The sequence below is a fragment of the Odocoileus virginianus genome, chromosome X (assembly GCF_023699985.2).
Source record: "Odocoileus virginianus isolate 20LAN1187 ecotype Illinois chromosome X, Ovbor_1.2, whole genome shotgun sequence".
NCBI lineage: Eukaryota > Metazoa > Chordata > Mammalia > Artiodactyla > Cervidae > Odocoileus > Odocoileus virginianus.
In genome coordinates this window covers 44,310,621-44,336,634 of record NC_069708.1, presented here as the reverse complement: position 1 = coordinate 44,336,634, position 26,014 = coordinate 44,310,621, and the positions used below count along the sequence as shown (strand labels likewise).

Sequence of the window (26,014 nt, the reverse complement as noted above, 5' to 3'; positions counted from 1 at the left end):
CAGGAGATGGCAAGAGTGAACATCAACCTCTTAGGAATCAATGAACTAAAATGAACAGAAATGGTCAAATTTAATTCAGATGACCATTATCTCTACTACTGCGTGCAAAAACCCCTTAGAAGAAATGGAGTAGCCCTCACAGCCAACAGAATAGTCTGAAATGCAGTACTTGAGTGCAATCTGTAAAACAACAGAATGATCTCAGTTCGTTTTCAAGAAAAACAATTCAAAATTATAGTAAACAAAGTCTATGCCACAACCACTAATACCAAAGAAACTGAAGCTGAATGACTCTGTGAAGACCTACAAGACCTTCTAGAACTAACACCAAAAAAGATATCCTTGTCATCATAGGTGGCTGGACTGCAAAGTAAGAAGTCAAGAGATTCCCAGAGTAACAGACAAGTTTGGCCTTTGAGTACAAAATGAAGCAGGGCAAAGGCTAACAGAGTTTAGTCCAGAGAATGCACTGATCATAGCAAATGCCCTCTTCAAACAACACAGGAGACAACTATACACATGGACATTATCAGATGGTTGATACCCAAATCAGATTAATCTTTGCAGACAAAGGTGAAGTTCTATATAGTCAGAAAAACAAGACCTGGAGCTGACTGTGGCCCTAGTCATCAGCTCCATATTGTAAATTTCAGACTTAAATTGAAGAAAGTAGGGAAGACAACTAGACCATTTAAGCATGACCTAAATCATGACATTTATCGTTTTTCAGTGGAGATGAATAAAAGTTTAAATGGATGAGATCTGGTAGACAGAGTGCCTGAAGAACTATAGACAGAGGTTCGTAATATTATATATGAGGCAGTGACCAAAATCATCCCCAAGAGACACAAATGTAAGATGGCAAAGTGGTTGCCTGAAGAGACCTTGCATATACCTGAAAAAAGAAGAGAAGCAAAAGACAAAGAAGAAAGGGAAAGATGTACCAAATTGAATACAGAGTACCAGAGAATAGCAATGAGATAAGAAAGCCTTCCTAAGTAAACAATGCAAAGAAATAGAAGAAAACAAAATAATGAGAAAGACTAGAGATCTCTTTAAGAAAATTAGAGATCCTAAGGGAACATTTCATGCAAAGATGGCCAGAATAAAGGGCAGAAACATCAAGGACCTAACAGAAGAAGAAAGAGATTAAGAAGTGGTAACAATACACTGAATAACTATACAAAATTGGTCTTAATGACCCGGGTAACCATGATGTATGGCTCTAGGTGAGTGATCAAACTATCATGGTTATCTGGGTCATTAAGGTCTTTTCTGTATAGTTCTGCATATTCTCACCACCTTTTCTTAATATCTCCTGCTTCTGTTAAGTTCATATATTTTCTGTCCTTTGTCGTGCCTATCTTTGCATGAAATGTTCCCTCGGTATCTCTAATCTTCTTGAAGAGATCTCTAGTCTTTCCCATTCTATTGTTTTCCTCTATTTCTTTGCCTTGTTCATTTAGGAAGGCTTTCTTATCTTTTCGTGCTATTCTTTGGAACTCTGCATTCAGATGGGCGTATCTTTCCTTTTCTCTTTTGCCTTTCACTTGTCTTCTTTTCTCAGCTATTTGCAAGACTTCATCAGGCGACCATTTTGCTTTTTCGCATTTCTTTATCGTGGGGGTGGTTATGATCACTGTCTCATGTACAGTGCTATGAACCTCTGTCCATAGGTCTTCTGGCACTCTATCAGACCTAATTTCTTTAATCTATTTGTCATTTCCACTGTATAATTGTAAGGGATTTGATTTAGGTCATACTTGAAAGGCATAGCGGCTTTCCCTCCTCTCTTCAATTTAACTCTGAATTTTGCAATAAGGAGTTTATGATCCGAGCCATAGTCAGCTCCTGATCTTGTTTTCCTGTCTGTATAGAGCTTCTCCATATTTGGCTGCAAAGAATATAATGAATCTGATTTCGGTATTGACCATCTGGTGATGCCCATGTGTAAAGTTTTCTCTTGTGTTGTTGGAAGAGGGTGTTTGCTATGACCAGTGTGTTTTGTTGGCAAGACTCTGTTAGCCTTTGTCCTGCTTCATTTTGTACTCCAAGACCAAATTTGCCTGTTTCTCCAGGCATCTCTTGACTTCCTACTTTTGCATTCTAGTCCCCTATGATGGGAAAGGTTATCTTATTTTGGTGTTAGCCCTAGAAGGTCTTGTAGATTTTCATAAAACCATTTACTTCAGTTTATTTGGCATTAGTGATTAGGACATAGACTTGGATTATTGTGGTATTGAATGGTTTGCCTTGGAAATGAACAGAGATCATTCTGTCTATTTTGAGACTGAACCTAAGTACTGCAATTCGGACTCTTGTTGACTATGAGGGGTACTCACTTCTTCTAATGAATTCTTGCCCACAGTAGTAGATATAATGGTTATCTGAATTAAGTTTGCACATCCCAGTCCATTTTAGTTCACTGGAGCAGAGATGCAAAATTTTGGGGGGCAAAATGCATTGTGTCTACCTTTGCTTGACAAAGCAATAAAGCTATCCTTTTCTACTTCACCCAAAATTTTGTCTCTAGTATTTGATTCAGCACCAGTGTACAGAGAGGCCAACCTTTCAGTAAAAATATTTCATTTAGTGAGAGAGAAACTTATAGGTAAGAATTGGATTTATTTAAAGAGAAACACTCCACAGACAGAGTGTGGGCCATCTCAGAAGGCAAAAGGCTCCAAAATAAGGGGTGGTTAATTTTTATGGGCTAGGTAATTTCACAGGCTAATGAGTGGAGGAATTATTCCAACTATTTCAGGGAAGGAGCAAGGATTTCCTGGAACTGGGCCACTATGTACTTTTTCACCTTTTGTGGTTTGCCTCAGAACTGTCATAGCACTGGTGGGTGTGTCATTCAGGTAATGTACTACAATGAGCTTATAATGAGGCTCTGGGTCTGCTGGAAATCAAGTCTTCTGCCATCCTGGACCTACTTGGTTCTAACCAGATTTTGTTGACTCAGCTGGTAAAGAATCAGCCTGAAATACAGGAGACCTGGGTTCAATCCCTGGGTTGGGAAGATCCCCTGGAGGAGGGAAAGGCTAGCAAGTCCAGTATTCTGGCCTGGAGAATTCCATGGACTGTATAGTCTATGGGGTCGCAAAGAGTCGGATATGACTGAGCGACTTTCACTTTCAATTTCATGTTTATGTCAGAGTTTCTCTGGTGGCTCAGTGGTTAAGAATCTGCTACCAAAACAGGAGATATCAAGTTCGATATCTGGAAATGGCAACCCAACAGAGTATTCTTTCCTGGAGAATTCTACGGACAGAGGAGCTCAGTGGGCTACAGTCCATAGGGTGGCAAAGAGTTGGACATGACTTAGCCACTAAACAACAACAGCAACATGGTTATGCCATTCCTTTGAAGTTTGTGTCCTGTCCCCTTCCCTCCTGTTTCATAGTGCAAGATGAGGGCTCAGTTGCTCAACTGTATCTGACTCTTGGTGATCACATGGACTATAACCCCTCAGGCTCCTCTGTCCAAGGAATTTTCAAGAATGCTAGAGTAGGGTGTCAGTTCCTGCTCCAGGGTATCTTTCTGACCCAGAGGTTGAACCCATGTCTCCTGCATTGGCAGGAGGATTCTTTACCACTGTGACACCTGAGAAGCTGTTTCATAATGATGTACCACCAAAAAAAATTTAATGATCTATCAGCTGATAACTTGATTATATCCAACCTTAATTTCATTAAAAGCAGAAAATTAAAATCCATTTGATTTGCAAAACAATTTACTTCATAGTTTTTAGTGCCATTTAATTTCCCAGTAGACATATTGAAAATGGTTATTGGGTGCCCCAAATGCTTTATACTCTGAGGCACTGTCCCACAGCAAGATCCCTGGTAAATGAGGACTATGTCTTTCTTCTATAAGTAGAAGGGGAGATACAATAATGACAGTGAGAGAGTAAAGCCTCTGTGACATCTTCCTTTTGAATACAACAATTTTAACAAAGAATATTTATTACTTGAAATCCAGAATTTGATACTTTTGAAACTATTGGAGAGTCTTCATATAACTCCAAGGGCACATGTACCACAGTTTGAAGACCACTGATGTGTGGAATGCTAAATTCTAAAGCTTTTGATAGAGTCCCTTAGTATTGTGAATATATGTAGATAAGCTTGTGACTTCAAAAGAACCCAATTTCCATTTGTTCACATGTGAAATTTGAAACAAGGTAAATCTACTCCCCCTGTGAATTGTTTTGTTTTGATGGTTTGTAAAGTCAAGAATAGAAAAGGAAATGTTATTTTTTTTCTCTTCAAATGGTGTCTTTCATTTCTTACAATATGCCACATGCATTCTAAAGCAGCTTTAAATGATAACATGCAAGACAGACAAGGGAAATTATTGAAAGTTCAGAATAAAATTATTGAGAAAAAGAGAGAGAAAAGAAGGTGCATGGGATAGTTACTATACTTTTTTAACATTCATTCATTTGTTCACTCATTCAGCAAATATTTATTGAGCATCTTCTATACACAATGTACCTTTTTAAGAACTTGGAACACTGCAGTGTACAAAAGGTCAGAGATCTCTCCTTTTGCGCATATTATGTTCCAGTAAGGAGAGACAGACAATAATCATTAAGCATAATAAAAGTCTATTTTATAATGAGCTAGAAGAGAATAATTGTGTTACAGCTAAAAATGTAATGGCTTTAAGGGGATTGCAACTGGGGAGTAAGGGAGTCGTGGGTGAATGTGGAAAAAGCAGACAGTGAAGGGCTTTGTAAGACACTATGAGGGACTCCTAACTTTATTTGGGCTAAATGGGGAGACATTACACATTTTCATTTGTTTTATATTTTATCCTTGGGGTTCCCTGGTAGCTCAGCTAGTAAAGAATCCATTTGCAATTCGGGAGACCCCAGTTCGATTCCTGGGTCAGGAAGATCCACTGGAGAAGTGATAAGCTACCCACTCCAGTACTCCTGGGCTTCCCTTGTGGCTCAGCTGGTAAAGAATCCACCTGCAATGCAGGAGACCTGGGTTTGATCCCTGGGTTGGGAAGATCCCCTGGAGAAGGGAACAGCTATCCACTCCAATATTCTGGCCTGGAGAATTCCATGGACTGTATAGTCCATGGGTTCACAGAGAATCAGACATGACTGAGCGACTTACACTTTAATATTTTGTTCTTAGCACTGAAGTGGCATGTTTAGATCATGACATGACATGACCTAAAATGGTCATTCTGGCATTCCTAATTTGTTTCCTTTTTAAGAAATTGAAAAATCCGAATCAATAATATTTATGCAAATAAAGGAATACTGAGAATGAGTTATTCCCAGCACCATCCTCTAACCATTCAAAGAGCATTCATTAAGAAGTGTAGATTGAAAACCACTATATGTCAGACACTGTAGCAAATGCCAGTGAGCAATGTCAACAAAAAACGCACAAACGTCTCTGTGCTTAGTCACTCAGTTGCGTCCAATTCTTTGTGACCTCATGGATTGTAGCCCACCAGACTCCTTCCTCTGTCTGTGGGGATTTTCCAGCAAGAATACTGGAGTGGGTTGCCATGTTCTCCTCCAGGGGATCTTCCCAACCCAGGAATCAAACCCAGGTCTCTCACATTGTGGGCTGATTCTTTGCTGTCTGAGACACCAGAGAAGCCCTCTAAAGTCTCTATTCATGTTTTATTTGGGGAATATATGGAGGACTATAGCCTGGGAGATAGCTTCTCAGATAGGGCTCAGAGACTGTTCAAAAGAGTTGACGGAAGAGCCACGATATATAGTGGTTTCACTGGCCAAAAAAAAAAAAAAAAGTAGTCAAATATCAAAAGAATACTGCTAAAGACAAAAGCCAAACATCTCAAGTTAGTACCATCAGGGCATCTGCAGTGGCTGATGGCTTGATAGCCAATAACATTTTTTGTTTACTGTAGTGACAGGAAACATTTTTTTTTTTTTTTTGGTCCCAAAAAATACAAGACATGGGATTATTTCCCTGAAGGAATGTATAGTCTAGTGGGGTTAACAGGTGTAACACACACGAATCAAACTACTTAGAGGAGCTTTCATGCAGAAGGAATTCAAGGATTCTCCAAATTTGAGTGATGCCTTGAAAATAGGCCCACAAAGTATGTATTTGAGGAAAATATTTTATTTCTTTTGTCAACGAAGAGATACTTAGGTTTGTGTGATACGTAGTCTTTACTGTGACATAGAAAAGTATAGGAGCAAATATACTAACATTTTCTTGATTTGGACTTTACTGTAATGATTTATTCATTCTATCAATACTTGTTAAAATATCTATAACATTGCAGGTATTTAAAGTATAGTCATTTCCCCCAAAATCGGAGTCACATAGAACACTTTTCTAGAAGGTATTGATTGTGCTGTGATCATAAAGCATGGGATATGCTATTTTCTATATCTCTTTCTCTTAGAAAGGCACCGTGTTCACTACTACATTAAGGTCTTTCAGATATCTGACAATAAGGAAATTTGTGTAAAACTGTTTAAGTGAGTGCTTCCTAAACTTATGGAAACTTGACACAACTCTTTCTACAGAACAGTATTTGGCAGTACACAAGTCTGGAAATTTTTGATGTTGATAAAATATTTTCTGTCCTGACTACCTATCCTAGGCTCACTGTGAAATTGTGTGTGTGTGTGTGTGTGTGTGTGTGTGTGTGTCTGAATGAAAGATGAGAGAGATAGAGGTGGTAGGTATAATCTAAAATCCATTAGATAAGTCACATTCAAGGTCAGGGACTACTAATTACAAAAATAGCTTGACCCCAATTTTAGGACATCCTAGGGTGCTGTTATACTGTTTTAGAAAATTTTTTTTGCCTTATTTTATTTTATTTATTTATTTTTTCATTTATTTTTATTAGTTGGAGGCTAATTACTTTACAATATTGTAGTGGTTTTTGCCATACATTGACATGAAAAATCTTAAAATAATATATTTTTTAAAGATCATGATTTCTTTACTGGCTTCCCAGATGGCTCAGTGGTAAAGTGTCAGCAGACGCTCAACTTTACAGGATCCAATATATCCTTCTTTTGTGTGCTGTTTCTCAAGGATTCTCTATTCCTTATCAGTTCCTGGAAAACAGGAGTGAGCAGAGCTGCACACAGTTCTCAGGACTGAGATAACGAGAAAGGGCACCTGCTTGGATTCCTTTCAGTGACTCCCTTCAGTGACCTTACTTAAATGTAATCTATTCAGTCATGCCCCTCTTATTCAAGATATTGAAAGCTTTCTGGCACTTTGAAGATTGTTATTTACTTGGCTTTGTTTTTGCTCAATTTTTTTTACTGCCTATAGCTGCCTTGTATGAAGATATATAAACATGCATTTCTACAAATAAAGCACCCTTGTTTCACTCGAGACTTGGGTCCCCTGTGTCTCTCTTCTCATCGACTCCAGTTCCCAGGTCCCGGTCTACAAAGACCATGACAAATGGAGCCAGAAACAGGGATCTGGTGAAGCCTTTGGCAAGCAGACGGAGTGACTGTTAGGACCTACGGAGGTCAGTAAGAGTGGGGTTACGGGACAAACGGCTGGAATGCCCCCACCACTTTTCTACTTTACTTCATCATTTATTTAAGGTTCAGGACTTTCAGTTTCACATCAGCAGATAGAGGCTTGTCTACAAACAGTGGTTGAATATAATCCCTGGTTCCCTGATGAAGGCAGTTCCAATTTAAAAATTTGGAACTGGGTTAAAAAAAAAAAGGAACTATTAAATGAACCACAAGATGGGGAGAAAATATTCCAATAGATTTCTGACCCTTGTGGGGAGAAAATATTCCAATAGATTTCTGGCCCTTGTGGGCCCTCATCAAAGCCATAATCTTGCCATTTCAAGGCAATTCTAGCCCCCCGAATATCATCAACAAGCCTAACTCTCATTATATGAATACAAATTAGATGATAAGACTTTACAAAAGGCCCAATTCAGTTCAGTTCAGTTCAGTCGCTCAGTCATGTCCGACTCTTTGTGACACCATGAATCGCAGCATGCCCGGCCTACCTGTCCATCACCATCTCCTGGAGCTTACTCAGACTCATGCCCTCGAGTCGGTGATGCCATCTAGCCATCTCATTTTATGTCATCCCCTTCTCCTCTTGCCCCCAGTCCCTCCGAGCATCAGGGTCTTTTCCAATGAGTGAACACTTCCCACGAGCTGACCAAAGTACTGGAATTTAAGCTTCAGCAACAGTCCTTCCAATGAACACCCAGGACTGATCCCTTTTAGGATGGACTGGTTGGATCTCCTTGCAGTCCAAGGGACTCTCAAGAGTCTTCTCTGGGAGAAGGCGAGGGTGGGATGTTTCAAGAGAACAGCATTGAAACATGTATATTATCTAGGGTGAAACAGATCAGCAGCCCAGGTTGGATACATGAGACAAGTGCTCGGGCCTGGTGCACTGGGAAGACCCAGAGGGATCGGGTAGAGAGGGAGGTGGGAGGGGGGACTGGGATGGGGAATACATGTAAATCCATGGCTAATCCATTTCAATATATGACAAAAACTACTGTAATGATGTAAAGTAATTAGCTTCCAAATAATAAAAATAAATGGGAAAAAAAAAAAAAAGAGTCTTCTCCAACACCACAGTTCAAAAGCATCAATTTTTCGGTGCTCAGCTTTTTTAACAGTCCAACTCTCAAATCCATACATGACCACTGGAGAAACCATAGCCTTGACCAGATGGAGCTTTGTTGGCAAAGTAATGTCTCTGCTTTCTAATATGCTATCTAGGTTGGTCATAGCTTTCTTTCCAAGGAGTAAGCATCTTTTAATTTCTTGGCTGCAGTCACCATCTGCAGTGATTTTGGAGCCCAAAAAAATAGTCTGACATTGTTTCCACTGTCTCCCCATCTATTTCCCATGAGGTGATGGGACCAAATGCAATGATCTTATTTTTCTGAATGTTAAGCTTTAAGCCAAATTTTTCACTCTCCTCTTTCACTTGCATCAAGAGCATTTTTAGTTCCTCTTCATTCTCTGCCATAAGGGTGGTGTCATCTGCGTATCTGAGGTTATTGATATTTCTCCTGGCAATCTTGATTCCAGCCTGTGTTTCTTCCAGCCCAGCGTTTCTCATGATGTACTCTGCATATAAGTTAAATAAGCAGGGTGACAATATTCAGCCTTGATCCACTCCTTTTCCTATTTGGAACCAGTCTGTTGTTCCATGTCCAGTTCTAACTGTTGCTTCCTGACCTGCATATAGGTTTCTCAAGAGGCAGGTCAGGTGGTCTGGTATTCCAATCTCTTTCAGAATTTTCCACAGTTTATTGTGATCCACACAGTCGAAGGCTTCGATGTAGTCAATAAAGCAGAAATAGATGTTTTTCTGGAACGCTCTTGCTTTTTGATGATCCAGCTGGAATGTAAAAGTAGGAAGTTAAGAAACACTGTGAGTAACAGGCAAATTTGGCCTTGGAGTACAGAATGAAGCAGGGCAAAGGCTAATAGAGTTTTTGCCAAGAGAATGCACTGGTCATAACAAACATCCACTTCCAATAACACAAGAGAAGACTCTACACATGGACATCACCAGATGGTCAACACTGAAATCAGATTGATTATATTCTTTGCAGCCAACGATGGAGAAGCTCTATACAGTCAGCAGAAACAAGACCGGGAGCTGACTGTGGCTCAGATCATGAACTCCTTATTGCCAAATTCAGACTTAAATTGAAGAAAGTAGGGAAAACCACTAGCCCATTCAGGTATGACCTAAATCAAATTCCTTCTGACTATACAGTGGAAGTGAGAAATAGATTTAAGGGACTAGATCTGATAGACAGAATGCCTGATGAACTGTGGACAGAGGTTTGTGACATTATACAGGAGACAGGAATCAAGACCATACCCATGGAAAAGAAATGCAAAAAAGCAAAATGGTTGTCTGAGATGGCCTTACAAATAGCTGTGAAAAGAAGAGAAGTGAAAAGCAAAGGAGAAAAGGAAAGATATATCCATTTGTATGCAGAGTTCCAAAGAATAGCAAGGAGAGATAAGAAAGCCTTCCTCGGTGATCAATGCAAAGAAATAGAGGAAAACAACAGAATGGGAAAGACTAGAGATCTCTTCAAGAAAATGAGATACCAAGGGAACATTTCATGCAAAGATGGGTTCGATAAAGGACCGAAATGGTATGAACCTAACAGAAGCAGAAGATATTAAGAAGAGGTGGCAAGAATACACAGAAGAACTGTACAAAAAGATCTTCATGACCCAGATAATCACAATGGTGTGATCACTCACCTAGAGCCAGACATCCTGTAATGTGAAGCCAAGTGGGCCTTAAAAAGCATCACTACAAACAAAGCTAGTGAATGTGATGAAATTCCATTTGAGGTATTTCAAATCCTGAAAGGCCTAATTAGGGCAACATAAAATGTTTCAAAGCTTTCCCACCATCACTGCTCCGGCTGTCCTAAGTGCTCCTCCTCCTCTAGTAACAGGCACGAAACCAAAAGTCCCCTCAATTAGAGGACAAAATAAATCTGATGATGATTCTCCTGATTCTCTTTTTGACACTAAAGCCAACAATACTTTTTTTTTGATGACAATGATAAACCCCTAACACACTCATATTTATGAAAATGGACATCCACTCATTCTCATTCACGACAAAGGCTTTATGATTTACTGGCTTTTTCAATCTCGAGTCTCTGAGGCCGATGATCTTTCTGCCTTTCCTGTGTTAAAAAATGTTAGTGCTCAAGAACAACTAATACCTCAATACAAAGACATTGATTCTTCTCACATGCAACAAATGAAAAAGGCTATAGCTATATATGGCCCTCATTCACCTTTTACTAAAAAACTTCTAAACGCTATGGCATCTTCTATTGGAAAGTTTATTCCTTATGGTTGGCAAATTTTGATAAAAGTTCTTCTTAAACCAAGAAAATATCTTCAGTAGGAATACAGTTTCACAATGTGGCCCAAGATCATGCCAACTCTAATGCTCAAACTGGCACTCCCCCAAACCAAATTACTTTTGAAATGTTAACCGGTTCAGGGCAATTGGAAGTTCAGATACAGTGCCCTCCTTTGTTGCATGAGCAATTGAAAGAACTTGCCCTTGACACTGGGATCAAGTTACTCCTCAAGGGGAACCTAAAGGTAGCTACACAAAGATATTACAAGGACCTAATGAAGCCTATGCTGATTTTTTAGCTAGACTGGGAGTTGCTATCTCCCATAATGTTCTCACAGAAGAAGTCAAAATACAGTGAGAAAAACTGCTTATATATGAGAATGCAAATCAGAAATATCAAAGAGCCATTGCTCCAATTGCTCCAATTGCTCCCTGAGACCAGGGATGTTATTGATTATTTGAAGGCTTGTCCCAACTTAAGATTTAAAAAAATGTAAATATTAGCTGAAACAATGGCTGTTGCCTTTAAAAAGGGAAATGAAGGATGTTTTGTTTATGGAGATAAGGGCAATTAAAAAAAGATTGCCCTAAGACACACACACACACACACACACACACACACACACATTAAAATTATTAAAAAGCCTTCAAAAATCTACCCTCACTGTCATAAGGGGATACATTGGGCTAAAAAAATGTCAATCTAAATATGATGTTGAGAAAAATCGTATTTCACAAAACTCAAAGATAGGGACTCCCTGGATCCCCATCAACAAAAACCAGGGGCAAACTCCATCTTTTCCCTCAAACTCTCAACATCTGTCAATGCTGCGGCCAATATACCAGCCCTAAATGATTTCCTTCTTTTTCCTTAAGCTGTCCCTTCTAGAATACTATACCTTTACACCCTCTAGACTGAGAGATGTTTGCTTTCTCTTTCCCTTATCCTAATCATATTGGGCCTCACAAACGATATCAATGGACTGTATTGCCTCAAAAACTGATGAATTCTCCCACCATATGTCAATATTATGTAGTCAAAACTCTTAAACCTGTGGAAAAATAATTTCCTAACTTTCTTGTCATTCACTATATAGATGATATATTGTTTTCAACTCCTTTTATTTTAAAAACTGAACAGATGTTTAACATAGTTCAACAATATTAAAAGATTCTAGATTAATCATTGCCCTTAAAAAGATTCAAACCTTTACACCTTACCATTACTTAAAATTTATTGTTAATAGACAACATGTTACTCCCCAACTAACACATATTCATGTTAATGAATTATCAAACTTAAATGATTTTCAAAAACTTTTAGGTGATATAAATTGGATTAGACCCTCTTTATACATTACAAATTATCAACTGACTAATTTACTTAACACTTTAAAAAGAAATCCCAATTTAAATAGCCCTTGTTCACTTTCACAAAAGACACAAGAAAAACTTTATTTAGTAAAATATAAATTGCAAAAACACTTTGTTAGTCATATTAGACTTGATTTACCTCTAAAGTTATTTATACTCCCCTCTCTCCATTCTCCCACAGGACTTCTTGCCCAAAAAGAACACCCAATAAAATAGATCTATATCCATTTTAGAGGGGCAAGGTTGCTTACACCCTATCTTGATTTGATTGCTCTAATCATAATCAATGAAAGAAATAGAGCTAAGACTCTAATTGGCTCCGATCCTCATAAAATTGTAATAACTATTAATAAATCTCAATTCAAGAACGCATTACAAACTTCTACCAATTTCCAAATAGCCTTTCTAGAATATTTTAGAGAAATTTCATTTCATTATCCTAACAAACTCTGAAATTTCTTCAAAAATAGTAAATTTATTATCTCTCACGTCACATCACAACCTATACCTCAAGCTGATGTTTTCTATATAGATGAGACTAAAAATGCCAAAGCCTCATTCTGGTCTCTCAAAAAATATAAAATCTTTTATACTAAATTCCACTCTGCTCAACAAAACAAATTATATGCTCTCATTCAGGTTATTCACCTACATCCTTACCCTATTAATATAGTTTCTGACTCCTTATATTCAGTTTTTGTATTTAAAAATATAGAAACTTCTACCATGAATTCTAATCAATCTATTATCCAACAATTTTTTTCTTGAACTACAATCTATTATTAGGAACCACACTTTCCCCCATTTATATTACCCATATTCGAACACATTCCTGTCTTCCTGGCCCTATGGCTCATGGCAATGAACAATCTGATAAACTTGTTTCTTTTGCTACTCCTGAAGAACAACATGCTCTATTACACAATAAAATTGGCTCATTACATCAAATTTCGAAAATTCCATACAGACATGCTAAAAAATCATTAATAATTGCTCTACTTATAGGCCCCTACATCTTCGACCCGTTACACAGGTATCAGTTGCCGAAGATTACAACCCAAGGAACTATGGCAAATGGATATAACTCATTGTCCTGAACTTTCTCCCTCTTCTTTCTTATATGTCTCAATCAATACAAATTCTTTTATATGGGCCACACCTCTCCAAGGTGAAAGTGCACGACATGTTATAACCCACCTGTTAGCTTGCTTTGCAGTAATGAAAACACCTAGTTTTATAAAAACAGACAATGACCCTGCCTATATTTCTAAACAATTCAAACAATTTTTGCAATCATTTTCTATTAAATGCATTACAAGTGTTCCTTTTAATCCAATAACCCAAGACATAGCTGGAAAAACACGTCACACACTAAAACTAAAAAAAAAAAAAAAAAAAAAAAAAAAAAAAAAACAATAAAAAAAGGGGGAATATACAGGAATATTTCTATCTTCCTTATCCAGAGCAGACTTTACTAGATTCCAACACAATATATTCTTTAATCCTACAACTATTGTTAATACTGTTTTTTTTTTTTTAAACTTACCACAAGGAGATATTATGACAAAAGCAGAAAAACATTTCAAGGCATTGAAGGACACCTCCCTTCCTCTGTCCATTTGGTATCAAGATGGGCTGACTAAACAATGGAAATCTGGAAAATTAATATTACAGGGAATATATGCTTATATTTCTCCAGATGGATCCAACAAAATCAGTTGGTTCCCTCTTCGGAAGATCTGCCCCAGGAGAGCCACCAGCATTCAGAATAGAGAAGAAACGGCAAAATCCCCAGGAGGAAGAGTTTCCAGTACAAGCCATGGTGGCTTTAAAAATTTCCAAGAGACGCCGCACTCGATGTCATCGACCTTACGATCTCCCTACTTAGGGGAACACATGTACACCCATGGCAGATTCATGTCAGTGTATGGCAAAACCAATACAATATTGTAAAGTAAAATAAATAAATAAATAAAACTGAGATTAAAAAAGTAAAAATAAGTAATTCACATTAAAAAAAAAAAACTTACTAATCAAGCTGAAAATCTGGTTTCTCAAAAGGGAATATCTCGGAATCCTGAAAATATTTTTGTCACTATGCTTGCTTTACTTGTTTTGCTTCCCCCGCTCAGGCTGACTTGATTAATCACACTTATTGGGCTTATATACCTACCTCCCCTTTATTGCAGGTTGTAAAATGGACAGATATGGGACTGACCATATCCACTAATGACCCAGTACATGTGTCTCTTCCTAGAACTTGGAGGGGCCCTCTCATCCTGAGAAAGAAGGAAGACTAATTAACATTTGTCTAGGCTATTAAATCATTTCTTTATGCATGGGCCCAGCAGAATTATGTATTAATGTTTGTCAACAAACGTGGACTTCCATCCTGCCTCCAAAAAAGAACTTCCACACTTTGCTTGACTGTTTACTGCCCTGTCCTTTTATGAGAACCATGTCAATACTACCAAAACTCTAGGAAAAGGACAAAAGTTGGAATAGATTTACTTATAAGGATTTTAAATATACTCCTGTTTATTGAGATAGATGTCAAGCTAAATGAAAAAAAAGTTTGTGGCCAATTACACCATTGTTGACTGGGGAACCTATGATATGTGGTTATCTAACTGCTCAGATGATATTAACAGTACTATGTGTGAATATGTTACTCAACTAATATACAGGGATACCAACAGTTCAATGAAACACTTCCATGAGAAAGGACTCCTTGGTTGGCTTGATGGCAGAATGGCACCTCCTCGCCCTCGAATTGTCATCAATAAATAGATTGGGCCTAAACAATGGGACATCTGGAGACTTGCTACGAGTACTGAAAAACTTGAAACTTGGACTAGATATTTCACAGAGACCAGTTGTAATCATAGTAACTATTCCTTCTGTTATAATCATTCATGTTTTATACAAGCTTGTGTTCTCCTTCTTTTTGTTATAGCCATAGGAAACTTACAATTTAATAAAACTTTATGTCCTGTGACTTGTATAGATTACAAATTGTATACTTGTCTTAATTCCTCTATTTCTCTAAAAAACAAATCCCTTTTGATTCTTCAATCTTGACATAGTCTATGGTTGCCAGTAGATCTCCAACGACCCTGGGAAGAGGGTCCCATGACAGGACTTGCCTCCCGGTTACTCACTAAATTATTCTGATGATCTCGGAGATTCATTGGGTGAGTAATTCTTCGCATTTTGAGATTAATAGCCAATTGCACCACTGTTGCTGTCACAGGCATTGCTTTACAAACTTCAATTCAAACACAAAACTTTATTCAAAGTTGGACTAAAGATACTCATACTATGTGGGCCGCTCAAGCTCAGATAGATGAAGTTCAAGATAAAATACAGAAATTAGAAGCAGTCATCCAATGGGTTGGAGATCAATTAATAGATTTACAAAGCAATTATTATTACATTGTGATTAAAATTCCACTCAATTTTGCATCACTCCTGTTCCATTCAACCATAGTGCTTACAATTGGAAACAAATCAAATTTCATCTACAAGATACACATGATATGCTTCCTTAAATGTACAATTGTCAATTATCTTGGCTGGACCCTCGAAGATGGTTTCAAAATATTACACATAGTATTGGATCTGGAACTATAACACTGATAATTGCCCTGGTGATTATATTTGTATTATACTGATGTCTTTAAACTACAATTGTTCAAACTAAATAAACTCAATTGGTCAGGGCCTTTTTCACAAAAATATCTACAGTCACCCCCAATTATGAAAAAAATAAAACAGGGGGCGTTGTCGGGGGACGTTCGACTTTAAGAGAGCCAATATGTCCTTCTTTTGTGTGTTGTTTCTCGAGGACTCTCTACTCCTTATGAGTTCATGGAAAACAGGAGTGAGCAGAGCTATACAGAGTTCTCAGGACTGAGACTATGAGAAAGGGCACCTGCTTGGATTCCTTTCAGTTACTCCCTTTAGTGACCTTACTTAAATGTAATATATTCAGTTATGCCCCTCTTACTCAATAGCTGAAAACTTCCCTAAAATGGGGAAGGAAATAGCCACCCAAGTCCAAGAAACCCTGAGAGTCTCAAACAGGATAAACCCAAGGCGAAACACCCCAAGACACATATTAATCAAATTAACAAAGATCAAACACAAAGAACAAATATTAAAAGCAGCAAGGGAGAAACAACAAATAACTCAAGATGTTGAATGCTTTCTGGCCCTTTGAAGATTGTTATTTGCTTGGCTTTGCTTTTGCTCAATTTTTTTTGTTTGTTTTTTTACTGTCTAAAGCTGCCTTGTATGAAGATATATAAACATGCATTTATTTCTGCAAATAAAGCACCTTTGTTTCACTCGAGACTTGGGTCCCTTCCATCCCTCTTCTTGTCAACTCCAGTTCCCAGGTCCCGGACTACAAAGACTGTGACAGTAAAGAATCCTCCTGCCAATGTAGAAGATGCATATTTGATCCCTGTGTTGGGAAGATTCCCTGGAGGATGAAATAACAACCCACTCTAGTATTCTTGCCTGGAAAATCCCAAGGACAGAGGAGACTGGTGGGCCACAGAGTCCGACACGACTTAGCAGCCGAGAACACATGTACACATCATTTATTTACAGAAAACAAATCCCTTATGTCCTAGACGGCTGTATCAGTTATTTTTGAAACCAACTGTCCATAGGGGCTAAAATATACCAGCCAGACTGCCCTATGCCTATGACAGGAAATAAAAATATTGAGTTATAAAATAAATTTATTCAATTCTTTGTTGGTATCTTGGGTGCATTCTTTCAGGAAATATATCACTATTATCTTTCCTGACAGTAAATAAAGTTGTCCTTTGAAAAAAGAGTTTAGTTGTCAGTTGATTAATTTTTACATCAATATATTGACTTTTGTCTGGCATAACTATCATTAAACTATTCAAAAGCCTTTCTTTAAGCAAAAGAAAATCTTTATTTTGAAGTCAGTTTTTAGAAGTCATGTCTCTGTCTCCATCCTTGCTTCTCTTCAGTCCTTTGTCTGCCCCTCAACCTTACCAGGGCTTTCTAAAATTTTAGCTGGGTAAATTCATCTTCCTAAAACATTTCAATACCCATCCCTTTATCCACAGAATGACATCCAAACTCCCGACATAATTTACAGGATCCTGCAGAGCAGGGACCTATCCACCTCATCACCTCATTAGCTTTATCTCTTATCACTCCTCACTTTTTCACTTTCCTTTGACCACCCTGAAGTGTACGCAGTTCCTTCTATATTTTACAAGCTCTCACTTTTGACTAAGTTATTCCTTCTATTTAATATACTTTTTTTAAAAGTCTTTATTGAATTTGTTACATTACATCTGTTTATGTTTTGATTTTTTGTCCCAAGGAATGTGGGATCTTAGCTCCCCACCCAGGGGTCAAACCTATGCCCCCTGCATCAGAAAGTGAAGTCTTAACCACTGGACCACCAGGGAAGTACATTTTGTACACTTTTATTCCTATCTTCTCTTCATCTGGTTAGCCCACACATATTCAATGTTCTCTTCTAAGATGTCACTTCTTCAGGGTATCTTTCTATGACCTCTAAGACTAAGTAAACTAAATGTTTTTCAAAAGTACTCCCATAACATTTTTTGCAGCCCCCCATTTTGTAGCTATCACACCCTACTGAAATAGCTATAACTAACACAAGCTTAATAATTATTTGAGAGAGTAAAATAAGAACCACAATGTATGTTTCAACTAAATAAGACAAAAAGGATAACATTCTATTTCTTAAACTCAAAGCACTTGTTTTAAGTGGTTATTTACATTTCACATTATTGCTTAATTGAATTTAGCTTCCTGATAATGTTTTCCAATACTATTAAGACAGATTACTGGTTTATACATAGACTTCTTAAGGGGAAAGAATACACTGATTATTTTCCTTCCTTTTTGGAAAGAGGCTGAACCTCCAAGGAAGGAATATAGAGTAGAATTTTTGAAGATTTGGCCAATAGCATATTATTCTACTCCAATGAATGAACTATTGATCAGATTGCTAAGAATTTTAGCATGTTTGAGGCCGGCAGAGAAATAATTAGGATAAGATTATACAGAACCTTGATGTTTACTCATAAATTTTATATTTTTGTCCCAGGGGCATAACATGATTGAATAAAAACTCAACACTGGTAATTCACTATAGCAACATATGTGTATTCAATTGTCAATAAAACCCATCATTTTCATCTTCATCCAAACCTGTTCTTCTTCCTTTCTTCCTTATTCTAGTTAACAGTATCATCATTTAAGCTATAGAAACCTCCAAATTAGACTTATTTTTCTCTCATCACTAACATTCAGTTACTTTGTAAAGTCCTGTCAATTACATTTATAAAGCAACGAATTTTCTTTCGTCCCTATAACTACTGTCCTATTGCAGGCCTTTATCTTCTCTTCAATGATTTTCTAATTTACTATCCTACCAGAAGACTCACCCCATCAAATGAACTCATCCTTCATAACATAACTGTAAAGGGAGTGTTCTCTGGAGCCAGAGTGCCAGAGTTTATTACCCTGGTTCTTTCACTTAGTAGATATGTAATGTTGGACAAGTTATTTAACCTCTTTGCACCTCATTATCCTTATCTGAAAGATAGGAATCACAATAATATCTATTTCACTGGGTTATTCTAAGTACGAAAATATATAGCACATAGAATTGTGCATGGCACACAGCAAATACTGCATATGCATGAGCTAGTGACAGTAGTAATAGTAGTGAAAACTAGCTGGCCCTGTTAGGCCCCTGATTAAATATTCTTGCTATTTCTTCATTGCCTAGGTCCACTTTCCTTATCATGGTACATAAGGCTTTTCATAAACTGAAACCAGCTGATGGATTCCATCTTTATTGCTAGCTACCAAAGAGTCTATATTCTAGCCACACTGAACCACTTGACATTGTCTGAACTAAACAGACAATTGTCTGAACTCTACATTTCTAGAATGTCATCTGGAAAATACTTATCTATCCTTAAAAATCCTCCTCTAGTGTTACCTACTATCTATAAACTTAGCTTACTTTGAAACAAAATCTATTGTTGTTTTTTTTTTAATTCCTTCATGCTCCACAATGCTACTTTCTACATTCTTCTAACATCTCCGTGGTGTTACAAACAGTTAGTTGGACATGACTGAGCTTGCATGCACACACAATATTTACTTAACAGATTATTTAACACATATTTCAGTTCAGTACAGGAAATGAATTATGCTGCAGGAACTAAGGCCCCAATCCAAGAGGGGGATGATAACTACATGCTAAGACTCTACAGTAGTCAGAACCAGAAGGTTGATGATTGAGATTCCAGGAACACCACCCTATTATCTCAGTCAGTTCAGTTCACTCCCTCAGTCATGTCCAACTCTGTGATCCCATGGACTGCAGCATGTCAGGCTTCCCTATTCATCACCAACTCCTGAAGCTTGCTCAAACTCATGTCCATTGAGTCAGTGATGCCATCAAACCATCTCATCCTCGGTCATCCCCTTCTCCTCTTGCCTTTAATCTTTCCCAGCAAGAGGGTCTTTTCAAATGAGTCAGCTCTTCGCATCAGGTGGCCAAAGTACTGGAGTTTCAGCTTCAACATTAGTCCTTCCGATGAATATTCAGGACTGATTTCCTTTAGGATGGACTGGTTGGATCTCATTGCAGTCAAAGAGACTCTCAAGAGTCTTCTTCAACACCACAGTTGAAAAGCATCAATTCTTTGGCCTCAGCTTTCTTTATGGTTCAACTCTCGCATCCATACATGACTACTGAAAAAACCATAGCTTTGACTAGACAAAGCTATGTTGTTTACTTTGTTGGTAAGTAATGGTAAAGCTTTTTAATATGCTTTCTAGGTTGGTCATAATTTTTCTTCAAGGAGGAAATGTCTTTTAATTTCATGGCTGCAGCCACTATCTGTGATGATTTTGCAGCCAAGAAAATAAAGTCACTCACTTTTTCCATTGTTTCCCCATCTATTTGCTGCGAAGTGATGGGACCAGATGCTATGATCTTAGATTTTTTAACACTGAGTTTTAACCCAGCTTTTTCACTCTCCACTTTCACCTTCATCAAGATGCTCTTTACTTCCTCTTTGCTTTCTGCCATAAAGGTGGTGTCATCTGCATATCTGAGGTTATTGATATTTCTCCCAGCAATCTAGATTCCAGCCTGTGCTTCATCCAGCCCGGCATTTTTCATGATGTACTCTGCATAGAAGTTAAATAAACAGGGTGACAATATATAGGCTAGATATACTCCTTTCCCAATTTGGAACCAATTTTTCCCAATTTTTTTTTCACCTCCAGTTCTAGCAGTTGCAACTTGACCTGCATACAGATTTCTTAGGAGGTATGTAAGGTGGTCTGTTAGTCCCATCTGTTTAATAATTTTCCACAGTTTGTTGTTATCCACACAGTCAAAGGCTTTGGCATAGTCAAGAAAGCAGAGATAGATATTTTTCTGGAATTCTCTGGCTTTTTTCTATGACCCAACAGATGTTGGCAATTTGATCTCTGGTTCCTCTGCCTTTTCTTTTTTTTTTTTTTTTTTTTTTTTTTTTGTAGTTCAAGATAGATTTATTTTTAAAAATGACATGGTGAGGATGCCAATCTTATGAATACATTGATTTCTTTTTTTTTTTTTCCAACCTGGGCTGGTGATCTGTTTCACCCTAGATAATATACATGTTTCAATGCTGTTCTCTTGAAACATCCCACCCTCACCTTCTCCCAGAGTCCACAAGTCTGTTCTATGCATCTGAGTCTCTTTTTCTGTTTTGCATATAGGGTTATTGTTACCACCTTTCTAAATTCCATATATATGTGTTAGTATACTGTAATGGTCTTTATCTTTCTGGCTTACTTTGCTCTGTATAATGGGCTCCAGTTTCATCCATCTCATTAGAACTGATTCAAATGAATTCTTTTTAATGGCTGAGTAATATTCCATGGAAGCTGTGGTACGTATTCACCATGGAATATTACTCAGCCATTAAAAAGAATTCATTTGAATCAGTTCTAATGAGATGGATGAAACTGGAGCCCATTATACAGAGCGAAGTAAGCCAGAAAGATAAAGACCATTACAGTATACTAACACATATATATGGAATTTAGAAAGGTGGTAACGATAACCCTATATGCAAAAGAGAAAAAGAGACTCTGCCTTTTCTAAATCCAGCTTGGACATCTGTAATTTCTCAGTTCACTTACTGTTGAAGCCTAACTTGGAGAATTTTCAGCATCACTTTGCTAGCCTGTGAGATGAGTGCAATTTATCAGGTGCTTATTACATGCCAGGCACTGTTGCAGGGTTGCAGCATTAATTAAAAGAAAATCTTCTCCATTATTCTTATGGAGATACATATAATAAATAAATATGTCATTTGATGGCAGTTTCTATGGAAATATATAATACAGAGTGAGTAGGATATGGGATATTAGAAGAAGGAATGGCTATTTTATAGGATGGTCATCCAAACAAAAAAAGTGAAATGCTGCTGATCCATTGAGAAAGATAGTTACTGAGATCTGACCATTGTTTTTTCCCCTTTGCCACTCCACTCATATTTTACTAGTTAGTTACCTATGTGCCTTTTCCACTAGAATATGACGTCATCCAGATACTTAAAATAAGTGTCTGACAGATGGTAAATACTAAAAAAAAAAAAAAAAAAATTGATTAAATTGAACTGAATCAACATGCCATTTGAGTGTCTCATTGAAAGCCATTGTCACAGAAGCAAAGGTATTTGTTATAATTTTGAGTTAGTTTGAGATATGTATACTCTAGGCCAAACTTACTCAGAGTAAAGAATAGAATTCAAGAGACGGGGCATTGTGACTAAATGTGTGACCCAGCACAGGATATTCACAACTTCTATATATTTTATGAAAGGATAATAGAATAAGCTGTGTTGCAACTAAAATTTTTCAATCTCTACTAGCAGTTTGAGAAATAAGGCTTCCAGGTTTATTAAAATAGTCCAAAGGTTAATTGCAAGAGCTACTTGTTTAATAATGTTAAATATTATCTTCTTCAACTAGATTGTACAATCTTTTTATCTTAGCAAGATAAAGAAATACATATTATATTGAGAGAATTATATTTCATATCATCTATTTTTCTGTTGCATATTAAACCAGAGATTGGAAGCACTGGCCAGATCAGAGATATTTGCACTCTGAATTATCAAGCTCCTACAGTTCTTAAAAGCTTCAACATAGACAGTCACCTTACTGTCTTTCCTTACCAAGATTTCTGGAGATTCATGTCTAACTTTTATAGGCCTGACTACCTTTCTAGCCTATTTAGAATATCATCTCAAGGGAACACTAGCTATAACACACTGAATTTACTTTTCAAATCCTTAGGACACAGATTTATTTCTTATTCACTAGTAAAGTATGATCTCCTCCAGAACAGGTCTTGCCCTTATGTTAAATCTCTGTTCTCTGGCTTTCAGAAAATATTTTTTATTTTGAAGAGATTTTTTAAAATTTTAAAAATATATTGTGCTCAACATAATATCTCTCTTACTTTACTTGCTACTTGATAATGGTAATTTTCTCTAATGATTAAAACTAGATCAAATCAAGGGGGTTTAATTGTAAGGCGAGTGCAGAGAAAAAGAGAGTGAGCTGGGCAGTCAGGCAAGAAAAGGAAATTTATTAGAGGGAAAAGAAAGGGTGACTGACTCTTAAGGAGAGCCAGCATTCTCCCTTTCTGACAGAGTCCTTCTTATACCCCACCAATGAAAAATTATCTGAAGGGATGGTCACATAGCTGGAGGTCGGGAATCTGGTGGTCTCACAGCTTTGAGAATATAGGCACAGTGAGATAACAAGATGTCATTTGGGCAATTTGGAAGAGGGAGGCAGAGGAGGGGGTGCCACGGAGGGGCAGCAATTCCAGTTCGATGACAGCAGGAACACCTTCTTCTACTTCCTCACCTCCTTCATGGGGCTCATCACAACCCCGGCCACATACTACCTCTGGCCCCGAGATGAGAATGCTGAGCAAAATCGATTTTAAAAAATCAGAAAAGTATATGAAAGATGTATGTGGTACTGTTTATGGTTATTAAAACCCCAGCCAAATATTATTCTTACAGTAAAGAAAATAGTTCTTCTTGAAGGATGGGCATTGTTCTTATTTCTTGCATACAAAGTTTCCAAAACAGATGGAGAATATCAAGAATACAATCCTTATGAAGTATAAAATTTAGATCCCAGGGCAACTGTAGCAGAGATCAAGAAACAGTATTGTTTTCTGTCTCTTAAATATCATCCAGATAAAGGAAGTGATGAAGTTATGTTCATGAGAATAGCAAAAGCTTATGAAACTTTAACTGATGAAGAATCCCAGAAAAATTGGGAAGAGTTTGGAAATCCAAATGGGCCTCAATCACAAGCTTTGGAATTGCCCTCCCAGCTTGGATCATTGACCAGAAAAAATTCAATATTAGTTTTACTTGTATATGGATTGGCATTCATGGTTAGCTTTCCAGTTGTTGTGGGCTCTTGGTGGTATTTGCTTAATATGTTATAGCAGAGATCAGATACTAATACGCACAAAACAGATTTACACCTACTTTGTTTATAAAACTTTAAAGGCAAGGGTGTGATGTTTTGAGAGAACAGCATTGAAACATGTATATTATCTAGGGTAAAACAGATCATCAGCCCAGGTTGGATGCATGAGACAAGTGCTCGGGCCTGGTGCACTGGGAAGACCCAGAGGGATCGGGTGGAGAGGGAGGTGGGAGGGGGGATCGGGATGGGGAATACAGGTAAATCCATGGCTGATTCATGTCAATGTATGACAAAAACCACTACAATACTATAAAGTAATTAGCCTACTACTAATAAAAATAAATGGCAAACAAAAAACTTTAAATATGGGAATAAAACATCTTATCATGGTTTTGCTTGGAGCCTCTGAATTTAATCCTAAGTATAATAAATATGCTACAAGCAGACCAACAAATAATATTTTAATACCTCAGCTCATCAGAGAAATCGGCAGCATTAATTTAAAGAAGAATGAGCCTCCACTTACCTGCCCTTATAGCCTGAAGGCCAGAGTTCTTTTACTGTCTCATTTTGCTAGAAAGAAAATTCCTGAGACCCTTGAAGAAGATTAACAATTTATGCTGAAAAAAATGCCCTACCCTACTTCAAGAAATGGTTAATGTAATCTGCCAACTAATAATAATGGCCAGGAGCCTTGAAGAAAGGGAGTTTCATGCTCTAACTTTGGCATGAAAGTTGAAAACTGCATGAAGCTTTCCCAGATGGCTGTGCAAGACCTTCAGCAGCTTAAGTCTCCCCTTCTTCAGCTCCTTCACATTGAAGAAAACAATCTTAGAAGAGTTTCTAATCATAAAAAGTTCAAAATTAAAACTACCCAGAATTTGGTGAGTTTGAAAGAATCACATCATCACAATCTGTTGCATTTCCTTGAAGATGAAAAATTATCTGAAGGGATGGTCACGTAGCTGGACGTCTGGAATCTGGTGGTCTTGCAGCTTTGGGAAGATAGGTGCTAGTGAGATAATAGGATGCCATTTGGGCAATTTGGTTAGTCTCACAGATCACTATGGTTTATTCTTTGTGAGGTCGAAATAACAAGCCATCTTATCAATGAGACCCCATGTGGGCCCTATCATTCATCTTATAGAATACATTTATAAAGGTTTTGGTGTCATGATTAGAGCTAGACCTTTGAGCAAAATTTGCAGCAGTAATGAATTTACTCAAAGTTCAAATCTTGTCCATTAGCGTTTGGTCTAGTAATGTTCTAGTTGGTTTTCCATTTGCCTATAAACTCAAAGTTTATTTTTATTTTTATTGCATTTAAATCACAAAAGTAATATATGTTCACTGCAGGAAATTTGGAAAACTCCAATAAATGGAGAAAATAAAAATGACTTAAAGATGTCAACTTATTAACATTTTGATATATCTTCATAATGTTTGTTCTGTGCAGTTTAAACAAATTTTCAAAAAAATGCAACTGTGATTATACACAGTTATTTTTTTGCAGCACATTTTATCTTAATATACAATCTTATAACACTAAGCATTTTCAAATAGGGGTATTTGTGGTGATTTTAAGGTCCTGTTATTACATATTACTATAGTGTGCATCGGGGCTTCCCGAGTGGTGCTAGTGGTAAAGAACCCACCTGCCAATGCAGGAGACACAAAAGACGCAGGTTCGATCCCTGGATCAGGAAGATACTCTGGAGGAAGGCATAACAACCCTCTCCAGTATTCTTGCCTGGAGAATTCCATGGACAGACTCCTGGAGGTCTACAGTCCATAGGGTTGCAAAATCAGACACAACTGAGGAACTTAGCACACAGCAGAGCACATAGTATGCATACTTCATTTAATCTCCTGAAATTTAGTCTTATTATTTCTATTTTTTATTATTGTAAATTATAACAGATAAGTCTTAAAAAATCATTATTCATTGACTTCTGTAAATGGATTAATCTGTACAATTTATTCAGGATTGATTCAGAAGTCCTCTATGAATTAAAGCACTATTCTTGGACTTGCTATTGTCATTGTCGACTTTTATATAATTCATAGAGATGAGAGATTTATAGAAGTTGTTTTTTTCAGATTTTTTAGATGCATTATTGTAAAATATTTTGCTATGCATTTTTTCATTTTAAGTGATTGTGTTTGACTTTTAATATTTTGCTGATGTATAATTT

At 37.2% G+C, this 26,014-nt stretch overlaps 1 long non-coding RNA gene and 2 pseudogenes across 2 annotated transcripts in view; 2 read left to right on the top strand and 1 right to left on the bottom strand.

Moving 5' to 3' along the window:
* Positions 1-3,721: 3,721 nt before the first annotated feature.
* The window catches only part of LOC139033180 (uncharacterized), an 84,546-nt gene continuing 62,253 nt past the window's right edge, over positions 3,722-26,014 (bottom strand). The window contains exon 2 of one of the 2 annotated variants that reach the window (XR_011485810.1): positions 3,722-9,374. This is a non-coding gene — a long non-coding RNA (uncharacterized lncRNA). Of the gene's footprint in view, positions 9,375-15,526; positions 20,493-26,014 lie in introns of those variants that run through there. The other variant, XR_011485809.1, reaches the window with a different exon arrangement.
* Positions 21,987-23,911, top strand: LOC110137652 (translocation protein SEC63 homolog pseudogene; annotated as a pseudogene).
* LOC139029638 (translocation protein SEC63 homolog pseudogene) lies at positions 24,185-24,784 on the top strand (annotated as a pseudogene).